Source organism: Pan paniscus, chromosome 4, assembly GCF_029289425.2.
Source record: "Pan paniscus chromosome 4, NHGRI_mPanPan1-v2.0_pri, whole genome shotgun sequence".
NCBI lineage: Eukaryota > Metazoa > Chordata > Mammalia > Primates > Hominidae > Pan > Pan paniscus.
Window position 1 is genome coordinate 168,807,072 of NC_073253.2, and position 26,661 is coordinate 168,833,732.

Here is a 26,661-nt window from a genome sequence, read left to right on the forward strand (position 1 = left end):
TAAGAATGAAGCCGCGGACCCTCGTGGTGAGTGTTACAGCTCTTAAGAGTGGTGCAGACCGAAAGAGTGAGCAGCAGCAAATTTATTGTGAAGAGTGAAAGAACAAAGTTTTCACAGGCTGGAAAGCGACCCCAGCGAGTTGCCACTGCCGCGGTGGCCAGCATTTATTCCCTTATTTGTCCCCGCCTATGTCCTGCTGATTGGTCCATTTTACAGAGTGCTGATTGGTCCATTTTACAGAGCACTGATTGGTCCATCTTACAGTGTGCTGATTGGCCCATTTTACAAACCTCTAGCTAGCCTCAGAGCGCCGATTGGTGCATTTTTACAGAGTGCTGATTGGCTCATTTTACAAACCTCTAGCTAGCCACAGAGCCCTGATTGGTGCGTTTTTACAGAGCACTGATTGGCACATTTTACAAACCTCTTGTAAGACAGAAAAGTTCTTCAAGTCCCCACCCAACCCAGAAGTCCAGCTGGCTTCACCTCTCAATATTATTTTCATTTTTCAGATAAAGAAACTGAGACTTCAGTAGCTTGGTAGTATCTCAAGGCTAGTAATGATCAGAGTTGGGATTCCTGCTCTTTATTCTTCCTGGTTACTATTTACAATACACGTGAAATGCTTAGCAACATGACTGGCACACTGTGGCCCTGATGATCAGCTGTTTAATGCACTGCACAGTACACAACACAACATGCATTCTACAATATACTGTGCATACAGGTCAGAAGACAGTGTGCAGGCCTTGTACAAAGGACTATACCAATGTCTTGGAGCTAAAAAACCACACATTTAGGTATACTATTGTATAACTGCCCTGTAGACTTCAATTTGCAAGTATTAGAGTGAGAAAAAACATATTCTTAAGAATAAACAACCTAAATCCTGCACCAATTCAATTTTGCTTTGGGGTACCAGGAGAGAGAAATTTTTCTCAATACTTATCATGCAATCTCCCTTGTTTTCAAGGAAAAGTGTTTCTGCATAGAAACACTCAAGTCAAAGGGCAGCTGCCTGTGGGACATGTGACTCTGGGGTTTTTTTCACACATCAGCAGCTGCAGTTTTGGAACCGGGTGAAGGGTATTTCCACCCCCTGCAAAATGAAGGCTAAATGAAAGCTACCCAGATGAGAACTGTTTAGATGAGAGGAATATAAGCCGTATGCTTGGGCCTTAGATATTCCCAGTTTCTTCTCAGAAGCAGAAAGTTGTTCCGAACAGGGTCTAAGCATGATAAGTCTGGAAGATTTAGAAATACTGCTCATTTTGTGACGTGTGGAAGTCATTGTCATCGATTATTTATTTTGTCAATGGGGCTTGTCTTAGAATCTTGGTAGTCAAAGGCCAGAAAAATTAAGTAGGTCTTACAATGACTCAAAAATTCAAACTTGTCAACTCAACAACAACAAAAACCCTCAAACAACCCAATTACAAATGGGCAAAGGCCTTGAATAGACAATTCTCCAGAAAAGATACACAAATGGCCAATAAGCACAGGAAAAGATGCTTAACATCATTAATCATTAGAGCAAGGCAAATCAAAACTCTGTCCATTAGGATGGCTACTATTGTTTAAAAAGCATTAGAAAGGATGTGGAGAGCCGGGCGCGGTGGCTCATGCCTGTAATCCCAGCATTTTGGGAGGCTGAGACGGGCAGATCACGAGGTCAGGAGATGGAGACCATCCTGGCTAACATGGTGAAACCCCGTCTCTACTAAAAATACAAAAAAAAAAAAAAAAAAAAAAAAAATTAGCCAGGCGTGGTGGCGGGCACCTGTAGTCCCAGCTACTCAGGAGGCCGAGGCAGGAGAATGGTGTGAACCTGGGAGGTGGAGCTTGCAGTGAGCTGAGATCGTGCCACTGCACTCCAGCCTGGGTGACAGAGTGAAACTCTGTCTCAAAAATAATAAATAAATAAATGAATACATAAATAAATATAAAAAGGATGTGGAGAGATTGGAACCCACGTGCACTATTGGTGGGAATGTAAAATGGTACAGCCACTGTGGAAAATAATCTTGCCATTCCTCAACAATTTAAACAGAATTACCATGTGATTCAGCAATTGCACTTCGAGTTTATAGACAAAAGAATTGAAAGCAGGGTCTTGAAGAGATAATTTATATACACCCGTGATCACGGCAGCATTATTCACAACAACCAACAGGTAGAAACAAACCAAGTATCCACAGACAGATGAATGGATAAATGAAATGGGGTCTATCCATTCAAGGGAATTTTATTCAGCCTTTAAAAGCAAGGAAATTCTGATCATCCATGTTCAGATCCATGTTCAGATCTGTGTTCCTCCAACATGGATGAACCTTGAGGACGTTATGTTAAGTGAAATCAGCCAGACACAAAAGGACAAAGATTGTATGATTCCACTTAAATGAGGTTCCTAGAGCAGTCAAATTCAAGGAGACAGGAAACAGAATGGTGGTTGCGAGGGTGGAGAGCAAGGGGGAGTTTTTGTTTAATGGGTAGAGTTTCAGTTTTGCAAGATGAGAAAGTTCTGGAGATGAACAATGGGGATGGTTGCACAACAATATGAATGTATTTAATGCCACTGAACTGTACACTTAAAAGTAGTTAAGATGGTAACTTTTAAGTTATGTGTATTTTATCACACACAACAATGTGGACTTATCTATTTAGAATATGTATGCTCCCTGTTCCTCCATCACTGCCTGTATACAGTAGGTGCTCAATAAATGAATGAAAAAGAGTCATCACTGATGTAAACCAGATGTCCCTCCTCCCTGATGCAGGTTCAGTCTGGACTTGGAACTCAGCCTCCTCGTTGCTGCTCACCAAAAAACAAACCAAAAAACAAACAAACAAACAAACAAACAAAAAGATGCATTCCTGTAGACCTGTAGATTTTTCAGAAGATCTCTGTGATCACAGGGTGGGGTCTGATCCTACAGTTCACATCAAAATCTTAAAGAATCTCATGCAACCACCAAGTAGTGTTCTTCTATCTGCCCTTCTTCCCTTGAGTTGTGCAAAGAAATACTGCTCCCTACAAGGTACGGATACTGATTTGATATTGTACTGATAATGATCAGTACAATAATTGGTCTCCCAGTACCTCCCGAGTTACTGGGACTGCAGGCATGCACCACCACGACCAGCTAATTTTTGTATTTTTAGTAGAGATGGAGTTTCGCCACGTTGGCCAGGCTGGTCTCAAACTCCTGACCTCAGGCGATCTGCCCACCTCAGCCTCCCAAAGTGCTGGGATTACAGGCATGAGCCACTGAGCCCAGCTGGGTTTTTATTTAAGTAAATTACTGGGGCTTCTCCAAAACTGGGCCCTCTAGGAAACAGGGCTGACCTTGCCAGAAGGCAACGTAGGAGCCACACTTGTTATCAATGTATGCCATTGGGGTCTCCCAGTACCCCCGGGTTGCATAACTTCAGGAGACAGTGTATTCTTAGGTTGTATAGTAGCAGCCCTCGCCATCCATAGCCCTACCCACTTGCTCCCCAAATATTTGTTCTAACTCCTCAAGTGCATTCCCTGAAAGAAATTTTGGTGGATTAAATCATTTTGTTCTAGCAATGGACATGGGCCTTTCTTCTTTGTCATGGATTTTATACTGAATCTCATATGCTATATTTCTAGCAAGGGGTGAAGAGCTAATAGCTAGATCCTTGCTAAGCAGATGAACCGTGAAAAGCACTTTGTGAGAGAGTCACTCTAAATTCTCACAAAGGGCTAGATTACACCGTGGATTTGGCACCATTAGCCAGAGAGCATCCTGTTTCCAGGTGACTGGGCCTGGCAAGCTGGGACACAGTTTCTCTTAACTTTAGCCAGGGTGGATTCAGTAATGCCAACATTTTCCAACTTTTGGAAAAATAGCCCAGAAGTTGCGGTATTCTTATTCAATTGAACTTCAAGATGACAGCAGATGCTAGAGCCAGGCAGGATTCAGGCTCCCTGCCATAGGGACATACCATGTCTCAACCTCACTCAAGCTTGAGGACAATGGACATTCCCCAATCCTCTTTGTGACAGGATTTTTATTTAATCACTATATATTTTTCTTTTTCTTTTCTTTTCTTTTTTTTTTTTTTTTTTTGAGATGGAGTCTCACTCTGTCACCCAGGCTGGAGTGCATTGGCACAGTCTTGGCTCACTGCAACCTCTGCCTCCCAGGTTCAAGTGATTCTCCTGCTTCAGCCTCCCGAGTTGCTGGGACTGCAGGCATGCACAATGCCCAGCTAATTTTTGTATTTTTAGTAGAGACGGAGTTTTGCCATGTTGGCCTGGCTGGTCTCAAACTCCTGACCTCAGGCGATCTGCCCGCCTCGGCCTCCCAAAGTGCTGGGATTACAGGCATGAGCCACTGCGTCCAGCCGGGTTTTTATTTAAAACCACAATATATTGATCATTTTCAAAGTGCATGTGTCCCCTGCTCTTCTAGTGGGGACAGTTTGGGGATTGGACATAGTGTTTGAAGTGGTATCAGGAGCGATTCTGGAGAGGCCCCATCCCACTCTCATCCAGGGTCCCTTTACTGCTTAGAAAATTATAGAAGTATTCAGTGCTCCAGTCTTTTGAAACTGTGCCTTTGAAGCCTCAGTAAATTCAGAAAAGTCTTGATGGGGGAAGACGGGCAGCTGCTCTACTTAGGTTGGCATAAGATTTAATATGGACCAAATGTTCTGTTATTAAAAGTTTGAAACCCACTGTCATACACTATACAAATGTTAGGAGGTCCTACATAATATTGAGAGGTGAAGCCAGCTAGACTTTCTGGGTCGAGTGGGGACTTGGAGAACTTTTGTGTCTTACAAGAGGATTGTAAAATGCACCAATCAGCACTCTGAAGCTAGGATTGTAAAATGCAACAATCAGTGCTCTGTAGCTAGCAAGGGGATTGTAAAATGCACCAATCAGCGCTCTGTAAAAATGCACCAATCAGCGCTCTGTAGCTAGCAAGAGGATTGTAAAATGCACCAATCAGTTCTTTGTAAAATGCACCGATCAGCAGGATCCTAAAAGTAGCCAATTGCAAGGAGGATTGAAAAAAAGGCATTCTGATAGGACAGAAACAGAACATGGGCGGGGACAAATAGCAGAATAAAAGCTGGCCACCCCCCAGCCAGCAGTGGCAACCTGTTCAGGTCCCCTTCCACATTGTGGAATCCTTGTTCTTTTGCTTTTCACAATAAATCTTGCTGCTGCTCACTGTTTGGGTCTATGCCACCTTTAAGAGCTGTAACACTCATCGCGAAGGTCCATGGCTTCATTCTTGAAGTCAGTGAGACCACCAACCCACCGGCAGGAGCCAACTCTGGACACGATATGTCCATATTCTATATTGTGTACAGCATTGTAAATGTAAACTGTACATTGGGATCTCTCCATCCTCTCCTTTGAGCTTTTCCAAATAGTTTGCTCACAGAATGTGGAATTTACTGATGGTATCATGAGGAAGCAAGAAGAGAAGCTCTTATAGCACAGTAAGTTGTTTAAAGATTACCGTTAGCCAGCCGGGCGTGGTGGCTCACGCCTGTAATCCCAACACTTTGGGAGGCCAAGGCAGGTGGATCACGAGGTCAGGAGATCGAGACCATCCTGGCTAACATGGTGAAACCCCGTCTCTACTAAAAAGAAAAAATTAGCCGGGCACGGTGGCGGGCGCCTGTAGTCCCAGCTACTCAGGAGGCTGAGCCAGGAGAATGGCATGAACCCGGGAGGCGGAGCTTGCAGTGAGCTGAGATCGCACCACTGCACTCCAGCCTGGGCGACAGAGCGAGACTCCATCTCAAAAAAAAAAAAAAAAAAAAAAGGTTACCGTTAGCCATGCTGCTTCTTCTCATTTCTCCTTTCCACTGAGCAGTCCTGGGCATGGCATCACGCAACCTTGGTGTCTCCTCTCTCCCTCCCTCTGTAGAACAATTACATTGTGCCCCAGACTGGCACACCCCCAGGCTTCTTGTTGCTCGGTTCTGTGCTTAACCAAGCACCATCTTCTCAAAAGAACATCCAAATCTCTGCTCTCTGGGAGGCTTCCTCCACCCCAGTCAAGTGGTTCGTGAAGGGGACTCCTTCAAACACAGTTTTCTAAAGACAGGTCTTGGCCGTGCAATCCCCACCATCATTAGGAACCAACACTTCCAGACGTTAAGGGCTGAATTGTATCTCCCCCAGATTCACATGTTCAAGACCCAACCCCTAGTGTCTCAGAATGGGACTGTGTTTGGAGACAGGGACTTTATCGAGGTGATTAAGGTAAAAGGGGGTCATGTGGGTGAGCCCTAATGAGCAATATAACTGATGTCTTTTTTTTTTTTTGAGACAGGGTCTCACTCTGTCACCCAGGCTGGAGTGCAGTGGCTGTAATCATGGCTCACTGCAGCCTCCACTTCCCAGGCTCAAGTAATCCTCCCACCTCAGCCTCTGGAGTAGCTGGGACTACAGGTGCATGCCACCACACCTGGCTACTTTTTATTTTTTATTTTTTATAGGGATGAGGTCTCTCTATGTTGCCCATGCTGGTCTTGAACTGCTGGGCTCAAGCAGTTATCCCACCTTGGCCTCTCAACATGTTGTGATTATAGGTGTGAGCCACCACACCCAGTCGTGAGTGATGTCTTTATAAGAAGAGGAGATTGGGACACAGACACGCACAGAAGGAAGAGCACATAAAGACACCGGAAGAAGACAGACATCTATCTACAAGCCAAAGCGAAGCCTCAGGAGAAACCAACACTGCGGATACCTTGATGTTACATTTGGAATAAAATGTATTGGGATAAAAATCCCAATACATTTCTGTCGTTTAAGCCACCCAGTCTAGGGCGCTTTGTTATGGCAAAGCACTCAGGCAAGCCAATATGCCACGTCTCTGGTGCTCTGCTAGGTCTCGGTGACTCTCTCTGACATACAGAATGTGCTCGGTGATACACCAGAAGAATAGAAATCATACTTAGAATCCAGCTCCTTCCTGGTCTGGCCCATTACAGGCCTTTCCAACTTCACATGCCACTCCCCCATCACTGGCCACCGTTCCATGGGAAAATACACCCAGCTTGTTCCTACCACTGGCCCTGTATTTGCCGAGCCCTCTGCGTGGGTCTGTTTTCTTCCTGCCTTGTTCTTGCTTGTTACTGAGGTTTGGCAGAAACATCAGCTCCTCAGAGAGGACTTTTGGGCACCCAGTCCCCACAACTTATTTCCTATCACATCACTGCATGTGTTCATGGTGTGTAACTCCATCTTTCCTTGCTCACTTATTCATTTACCCAATTAGTGCATCTATCCACATCAGATGTGTGAGTTTCGTGAGAGCAGAAATCGTGTCAGTTGGATGTTTTCTGTTGCTGCTGTAACAAATTAATGCAAATTTTGTGGCTTGAAACAATACATACATATATATATATATATATACACACATATATACACACACACACACATTTTTTTTTTTTTTGAAGTGGAGTTTCACTCCTGTTGCTCAGGCTGGAGTGCAATGGCGAAATCTCAGCTCACTGCAAGTTCTCTACCTCCTGGGTTCAAGCGATTCTCCTACCTCAGCCTCTTGAGTAGCTGGAATTACAGGCATGCCCCATCATGCCTGGCTAATTGTATTTTTAGTAGAGATGGGGCTTCTCTATGTTGGTCAGGCTGGTCTCAAACTCCCGACCTAAGGTGATCCACCTGCCTCGGCCTCCCAAAGTGCTGGGATTACAGGCATGCGCCACCGCGCCCCCAGCCAAAACAATACAGATATATTATCTTATAGTTGTGTAGGTTGGAAGTGCAACACAGGTGTAAGTTGCATTCCTTTCTGGAAGCTCTAGGGGAGAATCTTTTTTCTTTTTTTCTTTTTTCAGCTTCTAGAGGCTGCCTACATTTCTTGGCTCGTGGCTTTTTGCTCCGTCCTCCAAGCCATTGCATCTCTCTCTGACCATAGCCGGGAAAGTTTCTTTGCCGTCATCCCCACATGATTACATTGGACCCACTTGCATAATCCAGAATAATCTCCCTATTCCAAGGTCCTTAGCCTTAATCGCATCTCACAATCCCTTTTGCCATGTAAGATTACATATTCACTAATTCCAGGGATTAAGACATGGACATCTTTGGGGCGCATTATTCTGACCACCATATCTGTTTTTTCCCTCTATATGTCTAGTGTGGAGAACAGACCAGGAAATTAGTAGGTATTCATTGACTTTGCTGGGTAAATGAAAAGTTACCATTTATTGTGCAGATATGAGGCGCTGGGCAGATGCAAGGTGCTCTATGTGTGTTTTCTCATTTGCTCTTTACCATAACCCTCGGGGGTAGAGTTTACCCCCATTTTACAGCCCCATTTACTAAGGCTCACAGAGGTGACATGACTTACCCAGGGCCATCCAGCTAGTAAGTAGGAGAGCTGGGATTCGAACTTTTACCTTTCTGCCTCCAAAACCCAAAGTCTGTATGCCCCTCTTTCGCAGCTCAGGGAGGATGTCTCGAGCCTGGGCGTGTTGTACCCGCAGGTATCTTACTTACATCTGCTCACTGTGCCATGTCAGCACCGCCTGTTCCAAAGGCAGATTCAATGTTGCTTAGGCCGGCCAGGCACGGTGGCTCACATCTGTAATCCCAGCACTTTGGGAGGCCGAGGTGGGTGGATCACTTGAGGTCAGGAATTTGAGACCAGCCTGGCCAACATGGTGAAACCCTGTCTCCACTAAAAATACAAAACTTAGCCAGGCGTGGTGGCCCATGCCTGCAATCCCAGCTACTCTGGAGGCTGAGGCAGGACAATCTCTTGAACCCGGGATGCAGAGGTTGCAGTGAGCCGAGATTGCACCATTGCACTCCAGCCTGGGCAGTAAGAGCAAAACTCCATCTCATAAAAAATAAAAATTAAAAAAAGGATTGCTTAAGGCCTGTCTGCCTCTCTTTCAAAGGGGAAATCCCTCAGCTTCTTTAAATAAATTAAATCCTGCCAACCAGAGATGAGGGTTGATTAGATGAGATTGGGGGAAGAAGCCCTCCTTCTCAATGAGTGGTCCAGAAACCAGCAGCATGGGCACCCCATGGGAGTGGTCAGAAATGCCGACACCGAGGGCCCTGAACTGCTGAGTCAGGCTCTTCTAATGATCCCTAAGTGGTCTGCACACACATCATGCCTTGGAGAAGCCCACGCAGATCCAGACACTCACTGACCATGGCGGGAGGTGGCACCTATTTTATTTTTATGATGAGAGGGAACCTCAAACTCTACTGTGATGTAAGTGGTGTCAAAGGCCCTTTGAAGTCACCATTTTATCTAAATCAGAAATAGGAAAAAAATAAGAAATGGCCAGCTTAGAAAGACTCAAACTCTTTTGCGGGGGGGAAAACCAGGAAGAAAGAAAAGAAAAATACATTGTTTCCTTGGCCATCTGTGTGAAGAAATAACAAAACCACCGTTGACATACCAGCAGGAAAGAACACTGGAGAGCTTCACTTGACAGAATTATTACACACGCCTCTTCCTGGTTCAGGGGGAAAAATAATTCCAAATAGGTTTGTGATATTTTTTTCCCTAGCATGCTTGCAACTCCCAGTAGAGCCAATAACCAGTTTTCAAAACCTTTGGATTCTACTCATCCCCTGGTTAATAATTTCCAGTTTACCCAGCAGGCTACGTAACATCCCCTTTCCTGGGAAAGAATTTCTGTGCCCTGGCTGGCAGGGAACTGGTCACCTCAGCAGCTGAACTCCTCCTCCAGCCCTGCGGCTGCCTCCTCTCCAACAGGGACCCTCCTGGTGGGTATCCGGAACAGTGCCTTAGTGTTCCGCAAAGGGGAGAGGGAAAAAGAGAGGGCTGTCTCCCAGAAGGGTGAGCCTCTTCTTTAATCATCTGGAGCTGAGAAGAATTTTCTCCCTGTTTCCTGGGAAATAGCTGATAAAGGACATTTTGTCTGCTGCTGTTTATGTATACCTAGGCCGAACAAGTCTCAAAACTCTACCCTCTCCTGCCCCCTCCGGAGCCGGTACTTTGAAAACATAGGACAATAATGAAAGCCAAGAGCAGGCAGCCTGATATGGGCCTGGCACCCCATCTCCTGTTTCCTCCTGCCCGCTGCTGCAGCCGGCTTTACGCCAGCTGCAGCCACCAGGGACAGGTTGGCTTCTCCACCCTTGATGGCCCCGAGAAATATTTCTTTCAGGGCATGGCAGAAGGGGACTTTGGGGAAGGTGGGACCCTCCCTGCAGCCAATAGCACGGGCCCCATCCCTCCCCCCATGCAAATCTTTGGCCAGCAGCCTTGGTATCACCAAACCTTGCCGAGATAGGGAGTGCCATGAAGGGCTCAGTGAGTTTCTGGCAGTCCTCTCCCCTGTTTATCTGAATGGGCCCAAAGGCTGCAAAACAAACCGGCAAACACCAGGGTGTTCCTGAGAGTATAGCTGCACTTCCTGTTTACAGGCTCAGGGTGAGAAGCCCCTGAGACCCATTCTGCCTGTGTCAATTTCTTTCTGCTTCCTCTGAGATCCGTGATGTGGGAGGGCAAAGGGTTTCCCTCCTGCCGCCTGGAAAAATAATATGCAGGCCGGGAACATGAGCTTGCCTGTGAAGGCTGCTCAAAACAACACACTTGCAATTTGGGGTTTGTGACTAAGGTTGATTCGATCCCAGGTCTTCTGGTCCCTCTGGGAGCATCTCAGACCCCGTGAGACAACCCACTTTGGGACTCAAGGGTGGTAGGGAGTGGGGAATGGGAAGGGCACCTGTAGAGGCATAAATTGCTGGGCCCTGCCACCCCACCCATCCTCACACCACTCTCGCCCCACCCAACCTCATCCCACCCTACTCATCACCCCCACCCTCACCCCCACCATCACCCCACTCCTCTTGCTGTGTGTCCCTTGCTTCCCATGTTTCCCTGTCCTGGACCACAGTGAAGCAGCTGGGAATTCCAAGCACAGGGCTTCCTACCTTCAGCACCAGTGGTGACACCAGAGGTGGATTCCAAGAATACCTGAATGACCTAGAACACATTCTGTCCAGGCAGGAGGGGTGGTGGCACTGCCTCCAGGAGATGGCCGAGGTATCCGGGGGTTAGGACCCTCTAGTTTGTTGCAGGGATGTCACAGAGCCTTGCTACTGAAAGTGGGTCCAGGGACCAGCAGTATTGTCCTCACCTGGGAGATGGTGAGAAACGTGGTCTCACACCCTGTCCCAGACCCACTGCATGGGAACCTGCAGTTTAGCAGACGCCGCAGGTGACTCCTGCACACGTTAAAGTTGGAGAAGCGCTGCTTAGGAGGACCCGTCCCTCTGTCCTCATTATGAGGATGCCTGCGCTGACTTTGGACAGCTTGTGCTTTTTAAAATCTCGTGGGCATAAATGACTCTTTGTGACTGATCTTGTTTCTCTCTTTGCTAAGAAAAGCAGGTTTAATCTGATGTAAGTGTCAGCTTATTTGGCCTCCGATATGTGGCATGCCACATATCGGAGACCAAATAAGTATGTGCGTAAGTGAAGGATTTCATAGCTAAATTCGATGTGTCCGACACCTGAAAATTCAAACACCAGAAGGGCCAGGCAGGTGACAAAGATGAACGAAGTGGGCTGGGTGGGCCAGTGAGGACTGGACAGCCAGTGACCTGGTGGAAGGGGCAGCAGCTACTCCAACCCAGCCCATTCTTGTCATTCAGGGACCAGGCTCAGGGTTGCCAGATCCCAATATCTTCAAGAGAAGCCTGAATTTGAATTTTTATGAAATCACCCAACATTGAAATATTGGCAATTAATTAAAACATTTAAAAAAAAACCCAAAGGCCAGGCGCTGTGGCTCCTGCCTGTAATCCCGGCACTTTGGGAGGCCGAGGCAGGTGGATCACTTGAGGTCAGGAGTTCCAGGCCAGCCTGGCCAACATGGTGAAACTTGTCTCTACTAAAAATACAAAAATGAGCTGGGCATGGTGGTGCACACCTGTAGTCCCAACTACTCGGGAAGCTGAGGCAGGAGAATCGCTTGAACCCGGGAGGCGGAGGTTGCGGTGAGCCGAGATCACCCCACTTTACTCCAGCCTGGGTGACAGCCTAAGCCTGTGTCTCAAAAAAACAAAAAACCAAAAAAAAAAAAAAAAAAAGGAAAAGAGAAACAAAAAAAATCCCCTCCTATGACCCAGGCTTTATCCTGAGACTATGGATAAAACTGTGAACAAGACAGACACAGTCCCTGCCCTCAAAGAGTATGCAAGCTGGAAAATGGGACAGAGAGACCAGGAAGGTGGGAATGGCATTTCCTCAGGGAGACCTGCCTGTGCAAAGGCCCTGAGGTGCAAACAGTACATTGTAGATGGGGAGCTACAACCAGGTCAGTGCTGGGGAGCTGAGTCATGATTGAAGGAGGGGTGGAAGGTAAGGATGAAAAGGGAGGAAGTGGCAGGTGATAATGGCATGTACTGTACATGCAGTTAAGGAGTTTGAACTAGGTCCTGAGGGCCTGGAAGGGTCATGAGTATGAGGATGACATGGCTGGAACTCAGTTTTCCTCAATTCACACCAGCTAATGAGAGGGGGATGGATTTAATGAGTGGGGAGTTGGAACAGTATTAGAAGTCCAGACAGCAGTCGGGGGAGACTTGGGCAGTGGCCCAGGAACAAGGTGGTGAAGGCCTGAACTGGGGCACTGTGCAGGAATGGGAGGCAGTTGTGCATTTGAGGGCTGCACAGGAGTTAAAATCAGCAGGATGTTACCTACTTGCTGGGGACCATTGGGGAGGGGGGCGCAGCCAGAGTTTCTGGCCTGGATGCCTGATGGACAAGGATTGCGGCGGTTGGGGCGTCTTGGGGAGGGAGATGACATGCTCGGTTCTGGGCAGACTGGACTTGGGGCTTCCTTGAGCCCTCTCTGGAAATGAGATGCAGACAGCAAGGTACTGCAGTCTTACTCAGTGAGGGGGCAAGGGCCAAGCTGAAAACCAGGACATTCTGAAACACATTTCTTTTTAGTAATTTGCCCCAGCTTTGTGGCTTCTCCACCCTGTTCTTTTCTCCCTGTGAGTTCTTTGTTTTTGTGAGTTGTCATATTACAGTCCATGGATTTTTGGGCCAGCCTGTAAATGGGGATAACAGTACGTTCCTCCTCGCAGTGCTAGTGAGATTAAATGAGATAATACATTAAAAGCACACAGCACGGTGTCTGGCTGTAGGAAGATCCCATGATCACAACACCACATGTAATGTTAGTGTCATCATCATTAGCTGTGATTATTATTGTGATTATTAACATTAGTTACCATTATTGTTGTAACTACGCACGGATATGACCTATGAGGCCTCCTGCCACATGTGGTCCTTAGTTGTGGCCTCTTTCCCTGCCAACCTCAGGCCCGCTTGTATCTGTGGGAGGCAGTGGATAGCAGTGTTTATGAGCATGGCCTGTGAAATCACAGCCTGCCTGGGTTCAAATGCCAGCTCCACTTCTTACTGTGAGAGTGACCTCGGCCAAGTCACTTCGTGCTTCTGAGCCTCAGGTAGTTTCCCCATCTGAGGAAGGGGAAGATAAATGTATCTTGCTGTGAAGATAAAATGAGATAAATTGTCAAAGTACTCAGTGCACTGCCTGGCAGATACCAGCTGCTCCTTTATCATGTGCTCTTACTCTCCAGGACACCGTCACCAACCCATCAGGCTGGCATGCACTCTTAAATCTACTGCCCCTAGCAACAGGATGCAGTTCATGTTCACTAAAATGACTTACGAGCTGCTTGCAGCGGGCTGAGTGTTGACGCTGCTCCCTGCCACTGGAAAAAAAGATATGCCCACATCCAGATCTCAGGAACTCATGGATGTTACCTCATTTGGAAAAGGGGTCTTTGCAGACGTAATTAAGTTAAGGATCTTGAGATGCAGTCATCTTGGATTATCTGTGTGGTCCCTAAATCCAATGACAAGTGTCCTTACAATACACGCAGAGAGGAGAAGCCTGACAGGAGAAGCAGAGATAATGACTGGAGACAGGGATTGGAGAGATGCAGCCACAAGCCAAGGGATGCTAACAAGCACCAGAAGCTGGAGGAGGAAGGAAGGATTTTCCCCCGGAGCCTGCAAAGGGAGTGCAGCCCCGCCCACACTTTGACTTTGGACTTCTGGTCTCTGGAATGCTTCGATAATAAATGGTTGTTTGAAGCTACCCAGTTTGTGGTAGTTTGTCACAGCAGCCACAGCAAACAAATCCAGTGCCCTCCACCCTTTTTACCCTGAAACCGCATGAGGACTGGGTGGAGTAGGCAGGCAGTCTTGGCCATCCCCATTTTAGAGAGGAGGGGACACTGAGGTTCAGAGAGGCAGAAGGAGCTGCTTGAGCCACATAGCCAGTGAGCTTCACCAGTGTCAAGCCTGGAACCTGGCTCTCCTGAGTCCTCCTCCATGCACTGTCCTTTCTGGAACATTCTGCCAGCCACCCTGCACCAGGCACTGATGGCCTGTGAGCTGTGATTGTCTCTGTAACCAGGACAGGTTTGCAGGGTCCCAAAGCAGCTCCTCCCAATACCAAGCAAATGGCTGGTGGGCATGAGGGCCCATCTGAGAACATGGGAAGGAGCAGCTGTCACAGGGGATCAGGCCCGCCTGACTTCATTAGCACCCAGCTCCACTACATAGCTCAAAGAGATGTCCCTTTCTTTCTTTCTTTCTTTTTTTTTTTTGAGATGGAGTTTTGCTCTTGTTGACCAGTCTGGAGTGCAATGGCACAATCTTGGCTTACCGCAACCTCTGCCTCCTGGGTTCAAGCAATTCTCTTGCCTCAGCCTCCCAAGTAGCTGGGATTACAGGCATGCGCCACCACATCCCACTAATTTAGTATATTTAGTAGAGATGTGGTTTCTCCATATTGGTCAGGCTGGTCTCGAACTCCCAACCTCTGGTGATCTGCCCGCCTTGGACTCCCAAAGTCCTGGGATTCAGGCATGAGCCACTGTGCCCGGCTAGATGTCCCTTTCAATAATGGGGAACCAAACCACAGGCAGTCACATCTGCTAGCGAAAGGTGCTATTTTGAATAACTTCAGGATAGATATTTGTAATGCAGACATACCTGGCAGTCTTACATTTTTTTCTATTAATACAACAAAGTAGGGTTTAACAAACATCAACAAGCAAATGAAAATAAATAAATACATAGGTAAATGTAATGGTCGTGTAATGGTTTGCGGCTGCATTTGCCTTCACTAAATGTCCTATCTGTTGTACATATAAATTGGTTGGAAGGCCCCATAGGGTAGGAGGCTCTCATTTATTGAGTGCTTAATATATGCCTGGCCTCATGCTTTCACCGGATGTCTCACTGAATCTCTATATCATTCCCATTTTTTTGCACAAATTAAAGCACCAAGACTCGAGTGCATTGAGTGGCTCGTACAGGACCACACTGATAAGGAATAGAGCCAGGATTCAACCTGGGCTGGTCTGGTCTGAACCCAAGCTCATCCTTTGGATCTAAACCTTTGGTTCTCAAGCCTGGCTCCACACTGAAAGTCCCTGGGGAGGCTAACATAATCCTCCACCCCTGCCACCCCAGGGGGTCTGAAGTAGCTGGCCAGGGATGTGGCCCCCGCACTGGGTTTTCCAAACCTTCCCAGGCGACTCAAATTTGCAGTCAGGCTGAAAGGGCCCTTCTTTAACCCTATTTCACAAGTTGTTGTACTGCTTCCTCGCTCAGAAAGCCAGGGAGCTGTTAAGAGCCGACGTTTCCTTCCTGATTTCTACTTTACTAATCCCAGGTTTCCACCTGTGAGGTAGGGAAGGGAAATATACCTGCGATCCCTTAAAAATGTTTTTAAAAAGACGGGATCGATGGAGTGTGAACTGTGACCCGGACTCTGTGCTAATTGGGCTCCCTGCATGGTTTTTAACTTCATTCTTACAACAATTCCTCATTTACAGAGGAGGAAACTGAGGCCCGGAGGGGTGGAGTCATTTGCACTGGTTGCAGAGTTGGTGGCAGCAGGATTCAGACTCGGGGTCTCATCTTCCCTCTGATATTAGTAAACTCTCAGCCCGCTGTGTGCTCACCAACACACACATCTGCCTGCGCATGTTCAATTTCTGTCTATTGAGGTTGTGACGTGGGCCTGAGAGGTGTCAGGGATGTGAGTGTGTGAAGGGTGAGGGCTGGGGGTCTCCACACCAGCCTCCAGGGGCCCAGGGCAGAGTGTGCTCAGCTGGACTGAGAAGGGGCAGGAGCTGGACAGGGCCACTGTCCATCCCTAAGACCGGGCTCCTCTCTCAGCAGGGTCGCCTCTGCCATCCCTCTGGGCCTATGCAGGTTTGGCTGCGTCAGGTGACCAGGTGTGTGTGGGGGGAGGATGTGGAAGAACAGAGCAACTCCAAACTCCTTTGCCATCACTAAAGGGCCCTTCCTGCCTTTCGTTTTAGACTGTTGTATTCAATGTGAAGGTTGTTGCTTATAACAGGATAACAGTCATTTAAAATGTTAAAAGTAAGCATATTACCATTTGTTGAGAGTTTGCTACATGTAGGAAGCAAGAATGAGCAAGTGGTAAGAGTCAACACTCTCTTTCCATCCTCATAACATGCCAGGGAGGATGGTAAAATTATGCCCATTATCCTGATGAGGAAAACTGAGGCCCGCAACTCACATTACTTTCTTCAGATAATTGCACAGCTAGGAAATGGCAGGGCTGTGATTTTTACCTGCGCTATTAAACATTTGCCAACTCTGCTGCAAAAGAGAGACTGCTTTTTCATCTGGCCTTGACTCTTCAGCCAACCTCCTTCCTGCCTATGCCTCCCAGCTTTGGAGAAATTATAGGTGTAGCCTGTGCTTTGGGTTTTGTGCAAGGGCTTGCAAAAGTATGCTTGCTGGTCTCACACCCTGAATCATAGTTTAGCATTTAAAGTTGGAAACAATCTCTGTGGTCATCTAAATTTAATCTTTTTGCTGGCAGTTAGGGAAACTAAAGCTCAGGAAGGAAAAGTTCTGGACTGGGGCTTGAATCCTGGTCTCTAGACTTTGCATCCAGTTCTTCATCTATTAGAAGCCTCCTAGGTTCATTCATTCATTCATTCAATTATTCACTCATTCATTTGTTCAGTCCCTTGAGCAGCATTTCAGTGAGTTTGCCTACATCATTTCACTTGATTCTCAAAAAATAAAAACTCATGGGATCAGTTACATTGTAGCTGATGAGACAAAGATGCAGATGAGGAGACTGAGTTTCAGAGAGGTGAAGCAAGTGGTCCAAGATCCCAGCAGGCAAGTAGCAGAGGTAGAATTTGAAGCCAGGTCTTTGGAGAAAAGGGAGGCAGCTGGGGAGTCGGATGAGGCAACCAGTTGGAGCTGGGTAGTCAGGGCAGCCTTGGCCTTTGGTGAGCTTTGCCTTCATTTTGGGAGCGAGGGGTGAAGGAAGTCACAGGGCTAGAGTTGCAGGTAGGGGTTGAGCTGGGCTGGTGGGTGAAGGGAGGCCATGGAAACAGATATCCCTGATGTAGGACCATGAGAGGGTCGCGGGATGGCCTTCCTGAGATGCCTCCAGCCAAGAATCTGAGGAGACCACACTGAGCACTGCCATCTATGGAACCATACCAGGGCCCCATGGCTGGGCTCAGCACCTCCCAGGAGTGGCACCAGGTCTGCATTCATTGGGTAGGACTAGGGAGGGGCTCAGAGAGGAGGACAGGTGCAGTGACCTGGTGGTTCACATCCAGTCACTCCTACCTATTCCGAAGTGTTGAATTCACAGCGTCGAAGGGCTTATAGCTTATCCAGATTATTGGGACCAGCATTTCCCAAAGTGTGTGTGTAGGGGGGGGGCAATAGATGGGGGTGATTACTCGGGGTCTGCGAGGACAGGGAGATGGTGCATAAGCCTGGTTCTAAATAACATGTTAAGCAGTGAGGATTGCAGTCCCTCTTCAGTTCTCCTTCAAGCCTGTGATCACGCAGGGAGAAGGGTCTCACCTTGGTGCTGGCGTTTCTTTAACACGTCCCCTAACACTTGCCAGTCTCCTTTCACCCACCCCTCCAAGTGTTTAGGAAGGACCAGCCTCTAACTAAAGCATGTAACCTTCCTCATTCAGTTTTCATTTTATTTCTACTGTTACCTTCTATCAGTGGCAAATGGTCCCAGCTCATTAATGACAGTAACATTATAAAGACCTCCTTTAAGTTAGTGATTTAGGTTTTAAGAGGTTGCTGTTTGGGAGACAAGTATTAAGTCATGAATGCTGCAGGCTTCCTAGGCTGTGGCAATGTTGTGGAATAGAAGGAAAGTCAGTGCAGGTGGGAGGCATTGAGCCTGCTGGCCCTCCACTCTGCAAATGGAGTGTAGAGACAGGGCGGGGCTTGCCCCAAAACGTGCAGGAAGCCAGTCCTCCAGGCTGCCAGTGGGCACCTCCCCTACTACCTTTTTATTCCTGAGGACCTGCAATGCCTCCCTCTGCACCCTCTGTCATTTACACACCTGGAAATGTGTCCTCTTTATCCCAGCCTCTTCAGACATTGCTGCAAGTTCTGATCTTGCCTCATACTTGAGAAGCCCTCAGTCTTTCGGCAGATGGCCTGCTGGCGTGTAAGCAGGAAGGTAAACGCCCCCAGTTTCCATCCCTCACACTAGGCACCTGTCTGCCCTCTCACGGGGCTCCCACTTCCTGGCCAGGCTGCTATGGAAATTCCACTCAGTGTCCAGAACTCACCTGTAGCCTCACTTTCTCTAGCACCATTTCCTGGGGCCCCAGGGTGAAGGCACCCCCGCTTTGCTCTCAGCCCCCTGCGACTCCCACAGCACTTCCCACAGGATAGCGTGACTATCTGGTTATGGGTCCATCACCCCATTTTATTATGCACACCTTGAGGCAAGTACAGGGCCTTCCTTAATTTGACATTCCCAGGACCTGGGCCTGACCCGTGGAAGGTCCATGGTGAAGACTGTTGAACAGTAATAATAGTTGTAACAATTGCCATTCACTGAATACTCCTTGCATTAGACACTGCGTGATGGACTTTATTTATATTATTTTATTGAATCCTCATAGCAGCCTCAGTAATTAAGATCAAACACTATCCCCATTTTTATGAATGAGGACACTGAGCTCAGAGATGTTTAGTATCTTGCTCAAGGACACTCAGTAAAATACAGAACTGAGGCTTGAAACAAAGCAGCTCTGTAGCCAGTGTTCTCAGGAAGCTAGGGGAGGTGCATGGGGCGGCCTCACACACACACACACACACACACACACGCGTGCGCGCGTGCACATACACCCATACTGAGACTGGAGTGATGAATGCACAGGTGTCTTCCCTGCCTCTCCTCCCCCTCTGTTTGCTGTTTGCTCCCACAGCCTCTGTACCTTCCGGGCCCCTGGCTGTGGCTGCCTGTGGGTGCTGCCACCCTCGCCCTGCAGGCTGGCCTGGCTGCCCACCAGGAGCCCATTAGTCAAGTCATCCTAGGCAGGATTATGCCTTCACCGAAATGATATCCAGGCCCAGCGGCTGGGCTTGTGTGCAAATTTGTGCTGATTTGATTAGCTTGTTTAGTCATCGCTGCTGATGAGAGCGGGCCACGGCCACCAAATGACATTCTGCTGCCTGCAACTCTGTAATCGCTTTTGGAAGGGATATTATGTTAATATCTCACACGAGAGTCTCCGATCATGCAGGACGATGGGCGGCCAGGCCTGGGCCATATGGTGCATCCGAGGCCCTCCTTTGTAATCCTGGGTAATTGAAATCCTCTGCCTTATTCAAACTTGGAAAGCCCACCATCTGATGGGTAGCAGAGGGCCCTTTGGCAATTTACTTGCCAGTCCTTTTGGGGACTTTCTTTGGGGTATGATGGCAGTATGAGCGGAGATTTATGCCAGAGAAACTTGACCATTTTTAGAAACAAAAATCTCTGGCGCTGGGCGCTGTCGCTCATGCCTGTAATCCCAGTACTTTGGGAGGCCGAGGCAGGCGGATCACGAAGTCAGGAGTCGAGACCATCCTGGCTAACACAGTGAAACCCCGTCTCTACTAAAAATACAAAAAAATTAGCCGGGCGTAGTGGCGGGTGCCTGTAGTCCCAGCTACTCGGGAGGCTGAGGCAGGAGAATGGCGTGAACCTGGAAGGCAGAGCTTGCAGTGAGCCGAGATTGCTCCACTGCACTCCAGCCTGGGTGACAGAGCAAGACCTTGTCTCAAAAAAAAAAAAAAAAAAAAAAAAGAAACAAAAACCTCTGGCACCTGATGGTTTAAGAAGAAAACAATAACCACAACAGCAATAATAGTAACTTCTAGTTAGCAAGCAGTTCTAATGTTCCAGGCGCCCAGATAAGGGCTTTACGTAAGCTGAGGTGCTTTAGGGCAATCTGTCAGTCAAGTATTACTCCCATTTGGAGGATGAGAAAGCTGAGGCTCAGAGAGACCAATCAGCTTGCCTGAGGCCACTGGCGAAAAGTGGAGATAACAGGACTTCTCCCTTGTTTGTCTGACCACAAGCCTTGCTATAGTCAGACTCAGCTTGCAGGGTTTTTGAGAATATCAACAACCCCCAGACAGCTACCACTTAATGCAGTGCTTGGCAAGCTTGAGCAAGTGTCAGAAATCCCTGGTGGTCTCATTAAGGCATAAATTGCTGGGTCCCACCCCCAGAGTTACTGATTCAGCAGGTCTGAGGTGGGACCCAGGAATTTGCATTTCTAACAAGTTCCCAAGTGATGCTGGTGCTGCTGGTCCCGGGATCACACTCTGAAGACCACCAGCCTAGCGGATCCTTACTGTAAGCCCAGTACTGCCCAAATAGGAGAGGTAGGTATCCTCACTTTCATTTTTTTTTTTTTTTTTTTGACAGAGTCTCGCTCTGTCGCCCATGCTGGAGTGCAGTGGCGCGATCCTGGCTCACTGCAAGCTCTGCCTCCCAGGTTCACGCCATTCTCCTGCTTCAGCCTCCCGAGTAGCTGGGACTACAGGCACCTGCCACCACGCCTGGCTAATTTTTTTGTATTTTTAGTAGAGATGGGGTTTCACCGTGTTAGCCAGGATGGTCTCGATCTCCTGACCTCGTGATCCGCCCGCCTCGGCCTCCCAAAGTGTTGGGATTACAGGCGTGAGCCACCGCGCCCGGCCTTTCACTTTCATTTTTCTGATGAGGAAATGGAAGCTTGGATAGGTGAATTTGCTTTCCTAGTGTCTTTTACCTAGGACATAGGATGTGAAAGGAGGTGACTGTGTCCACAGCCAGAAAGTTTGTAAAACCAGAACTCAGCCCAGGTTTCCTGATTTACCATCCAAAGAGGTGGCCTCGGGGAGGTGGTGTTACATTTTAATTTTGCCTCTGCCAGAAAACTGGAGGGTGTGTCAATGCTCGTTCCTAACGGCTTGCCTCATGGCCCCGGGAGGTCGCTCACATTCTCCTGCAGGACTTGGTGTGGTCGGCATGGCTTGGGCCATGGTGGGCTCCTGTTGTGTGGACTTGCAGGGCAGGCCAGGTCTCGCTGTGAAGCTACCCTGTGCTTGCAGGCAAGGACACCAAGCTGGGATAGAACCCTGGGCAGGTGAAGAGCTGGGAGGTTTGGGGCCGAGTGCATGGGCTTTGCTCAGTTCCGCTTGTCCAGGATACTGCATGCTCTGCAAGGAGGCAGGTGACTGCTAATTAGAGGTCCCCGTTCCTTACCTAATGGTCAAGGCCTGCCCAGGCTGGCCAGACAGATAATCATTGTTCAACCTCCCTTTATTCCCCTCCCCTCCTTGCCCTCCACTTCCCAACCAGGTGAAAGAAAAAGAGACTTGGTAATTCACTGAGCATCACCCAAGACCGGGCGCAGACCCGCACCCTGGCGTATAAAAGACGTAGTACTCACTTCATTCCTGTTTCACAGATGCACAGACTTACTCTTGGAGAGGCTCCTCCCAAAAGTCACCCAGCTGGTAAGTGGGACAGAGCAAGGACTTGGAGTGACACAGGCTAAATCCAGGCCTCTGTCCACTCCTCCGACTGCCTCTCTCCTCCCTGTCCCTTTCTTTAAGATGCTAAGGAGCATTTGTCAGACTCCTGGAGGAGAAATATTGTTTTCAGTGATTCCCAAGCCTATTTGTCAGTTGAAACTCATTTATTTTCTTCCTTCTTTTCTCATTTTCTTTTTTAAGTGCAGAGTGCCTTTTGGGAATCAGATACTAGGGACTCAAGGACTCCTGGCTTGTCCCCTTGTCTCCAAAGCCCCATCCTCACAGCTCAGGCAGCTGGGTGCCTGTGGTGTGCTCACTGGGCTGGAAGCTCCAGACGGGGCAGGAGGGAGCCTGACCATTCTCTGCAGTGTGGTGGCCCCAGGGCCTGGTGCTTGATACACACACACACACGTGTGCATATACATATGTATGTATTTATATTTGTTTGTTGGTAGCAAATGTTTATTTCTTATAGCTCTCAGTAGCCAGAAGGGCCATCCTAAGCCAGCCAGTCTTGCTTGCTGACTGGAGAAATAAATGCCTCTTCTGCCAGGTAGCTTGGAGCACAAGGGCATAGGTGAAAACACGGGCCTCGGGGGCCTCACATCTGAGTCCCATTCTGCCCCCTCAGAGCTGCGAGACCTGGGGCAAGTCCCTTTCTCCTCTGGGCCACAGGTATTCTCATGGGCCTCCCTCCCGGGCTTTTGTGCCAATTCAGGAGGCATGCAAGCCTCTGGGACAGTGGGCCATCCCATGGAGGTGAGCTGCTGCTAGGCTGCAGCCTTCAGAGGAAGAATTTGAACTAAACAGGGAGAGAAGTCACACCACCTCAGGGAACCATCTAAGTCTGTGTTGTCTGAAGCAGTAGCCAGTTGAGACCTGTGGCTATTTACTTTCAGCAGATAATTAAGTTAAATTAAGCACAGTTCCTTCTGCACAGTAGCCACATCACAGGTATTCGGTAGCCACATCTGGAGAGTGGCTACTCTATTGGACAGTGCAGATGGGGACATGTCCACCATGGCAAAGAGCCCAATGGGACTGCACCAAGTCCCACTATGTTGTGTCATGCTTATTGTTTTCATGTCCTAACACTGCTAATGACACATAGCCTAGTGGAAGTCCCCTTGGATCTGCTTTTTGGAGAAAGAGGGGAACATGCATTTGAAATCATCCACTACATGATTTTATTTGCTCCTACACTGATTGATTGATTGACTTTTGAGACAGGGGCTTGCTCGGTCACTAAGACTAGAGTGCAGTGGTGTGATCATGCTCACTGAACTCCTGGCCTCAAGCCATCCTCCAACCTCAGCCTCCCAAAGTGCTGGGATTACAGGCGGGAGCCGCTGTGTCTGATCACACCTAGTTTTCTTTTAGATGCAAATATCCAAAACACTTGCAGAGTTAGCTGAAATTGGTTAAGGGTTCTCTCACCCATCTTATTCCATCACTTGCTCTATAGCCCTTTCTTAGCACCTAGGAGCAGCCTGGACTTCAGCTCAGCCCAGGTCAGGGTCACAGTGTCCCACAGCGTTAGTGATGTCCAGACGAATGAGGCTTTTACTCTACTTCCTAGGCTGGTGCCCCCAGCATCTAGACTGCATCAAGACCACAGGTTCCTCTCTCTCCTGAAGGACTGTCTGCCACGGGGGACTCCCTGCCATTGTCCCACACATGCTATCAAGGCAGAGGGTGACGAGCCCAGAACCCAATCCCCAGTTGACACTCTGTCCATGAATTTAAGTCCCCCAAAGAATGCCCCTAATGTCCACTAGAGCCCTCTACACGACCCTGTCAGCAGTGATGGATATTACATTTGTGTGTCTAGTTGGAGTTCCAATTCTGCCCCTGCAATTTATTAGTTGTGTGACATGAGCATGTGACATAAACTTTTTGAGCCTCGGTTGACCCTTCTGGAAAGCAAAGACTCTGTTATCTCGCTCACCATGTGGCAGTGAGTTCACATGAGATGGTGCAGTGTTTCCAAACTTTTCTAGCCCATGTCCCTTTTGCTAAACACAGACATCTCTGCCTTCCTTGTGGAAGACTCCACCTTTCTATACCGCCCCACTGATAAGTATTTCATGCACATTTACCAGCCAAGAACACTTTGTCCAACTTTCCCACAATTTGTATTATGAAATGAAAGGGTTTTTTTTGTCTTCCAAAAATATAAAATTATGTTTTGATGCTGGCTCTGTTGTTCCGAGCTATACCCTTTTGCTTCCCCTCGCCTTCCTTATCTTAGTTCTAGTATACCCCCAGAAGATCACCCCCACATCACAAATGGAACAGGTGGGCAGTGCCCGGTGATGAGCTGCAGGTGACAGGCACTCACTAAACAGTGGGTCCCCACACCCTGCAGAGGAAAGGAGACCTGCAGGCAGACCCTGCAGCCATGGCCAGATGAAGGTCAATCCGAGTCCGGTTTCGAGTAGCACCTCTGCAGACCCCCAAGTGTAGATAAGTTCCTTAATATCATCTCATAGCTCTCTTCACTTTTTAAACAAGTAGACCTTATTTTTTTAGAGCAGTTTTAGGTTTGCAGAAAATACAGAAACTTTCAGTATATCCCCTCCGCCCACTCTCCCAGTTGTCTGCCCCATTGCTAACCTCTTGCATTGGTGTGGTGCATTTGTTACAATGGGTGAACCCATATTGATACACTATTATTAGCTCCAGTTCATAGTTTACTTTAGGGTTCCTTCTCTGTGTTAGACAGTTCTACGGGTTTTGGCAAATGCGTTGTCTCCACACCCATCATTACGGTACCATACAGAATTGTTTTTCTGCCTTAAAATTGCCCCGTGCTCCGGCTACGCATCACCCCCCTCCTTCTACCCTGGGCCCAGTTTTCTTCACTTTTTCTTCAGTGCATTTACTGCAGTTGTAAAGATCGAATTTGGAATTACTTGATTAAAATCGGCCTTCCCCACGGGACCGTAAGCAGCTTCACGAGGGCAACCGCTACGTCGGGCTTTGCCACACTGTGTCTCCTGGGCTTTCTCACAGTGCATGGCATATGTTAGTGTAAACAGTTGAACAAATGAATGAATGAATGAGTGAATGAGAAGTGAAGTAGAGGCAATGAAGGAGGCTGGAGGAAGGAGGTGTCAGGGCAAGAAGAGGAAGCCTCACCCAAATCAACATTGCCCATCCCAGGAGCCTCCCTTTGAGGACAATGAAATGGCAAAGCAAAACTGTTCTGGAACCAAGTGGCTGATAACCCACGCTGGGGTTATCCTGGCGGTGAGTGTAGCCCCTCCTTGCCCCATCAGGGGTGACAAGGACAGGAGCAGGGAATTGATGTCACCAGAGCCAGGCCCTGAAATGGCCCGACGAGGGCTCAATCCGTCACTGTCTTAACCATCGTGACTTTTGGAGTCACCTCCAGATTTTTTGGCCCAGTAAATGATTAAGCAGTTAAATAAAGACAGGCTCATTAAGGAAACATGCTTCCCTGCGTATCTGCCCCAGTTACTCCTAAATTTAATCTGTCCATGAGCCAATTTCCAGGACAAACGTGCACAGGCTTTTTTTTTTTTTTTTTTTTTTTAATCTCCAGAGCCTTAACCTTGAAGGTATTCATTGGCCAAGGCTTATCCTGATGCCCGTCTCCCCCATCCTGTCTCCTCTGAGACTCAATGGAGGGGTTCCTTCCCCACACCCAGACAATCCCGTGGGGCCGCTGGAGAAGGGGCAGGGCACTCGTGGGGCCCATTTGCCGGCAGGCAGGGCCGGGCCCATGAAAGCGCCCTTTCTTCTCTGTCACACGGCTGCTCCCAGCCACGGGGGGCTCTGGGGCATAATCGGATTGAGTTTCCTTGGCCAACAGGTTGGCTTTGTTCTCTTGTCCAGATTTTCATCCACTTGGCTCCCCAAGTTGCTGCTCGACCGCTCTCTGACCTGGATTCACTGAGGACACATCAGGCCTTTGCCACGGGGTCCATGGAGTGGCCGGAGCCCGGGGCTGGGTGAGTGTGGGATGGGTCTGAAGGGGAGGATGTGCATCTAGAGACCAGGCCAGGCCCCTGCAGGATTTTCTGATGTCAAATCGCCTGTCCTGTGCCTGAGCCCCATCGCCTTAGCAGAATGAGGACACGCGCCTCCCCTGGGCTTCCCCAGCGTGGCCTGAGTGAGTGTCTCCCCGGCTGCAGTGTTTGCAATCAGCAGGTCAAGAGGGGACCCTCCTGCCCGGCTCCCATGGCGCTGCTGCTCCTTCTAGCAGTCCCAGCTTAACCCCCACACTTCTTATACTGGTCCCAGGGCCCTCTATGGGTTAGGGTGTAGAAGGAGGTTGTGCTGGTTAAAAACACCAGGTGGAAATCTCTTTTCTCTGAATGCTGATGGAGTGCTGTTAAAGAGACAGTTCTTTTCAGTCTAGTTGGATCCTGGGTGAAGACTCAGGCCTTGCTCAAGAAGGGAGACCACCCATATGTGCTGTCCCATGTTTCCAGGGAGGAGGCTGGAAGTCCAAGATCAAGGTCCTGGTAGGTTTGGCTTCTGGTGAGGGCTCTCTTCATGGCCAGGAGCTTCTTCCACTCCTGGGCACAGATGGGCCCTGTTAGACTGTTGCCTTGCTCCCAATGAATCATGCCCCCTCCCACTGCCTCTGGGGTTGTGTCTGTGATGTCCTCTTCCTGGGGACAAATGCAGCTTCAGCTGCTATAGGCTGGGACTGTGGCCCTCCCTGCACCAGTCCCAGGGCCCAGCTTCCCCAGGCCACTAGCGTTGTTCCAGGAACAGTGTCCAAGTC

At 48.5% G+C, this 26,661-nt stretch overlaps 1 long non-coding RNA gene across 1 annotated transcript; it reads left to right on the forward strand.

The window, feature by feature from the left end:
- Positions 1-9,674: 9,674 nt before the first annotated feature.
- Positions 9,675-26,022, forward strand: LOC130541555 (uncharacterized). The gene is made up of 3 exons (XR_008955625.1): positions 9,675-9,769; positions 21,727-21,884; positions 25,764-26,022. It is a non-coding gene; the product is annotated as an uncharacterized LOC130541555 (long non-coding RNA).
- Positions 26,023-26,661: the final 639 nt, after the last annotated feature.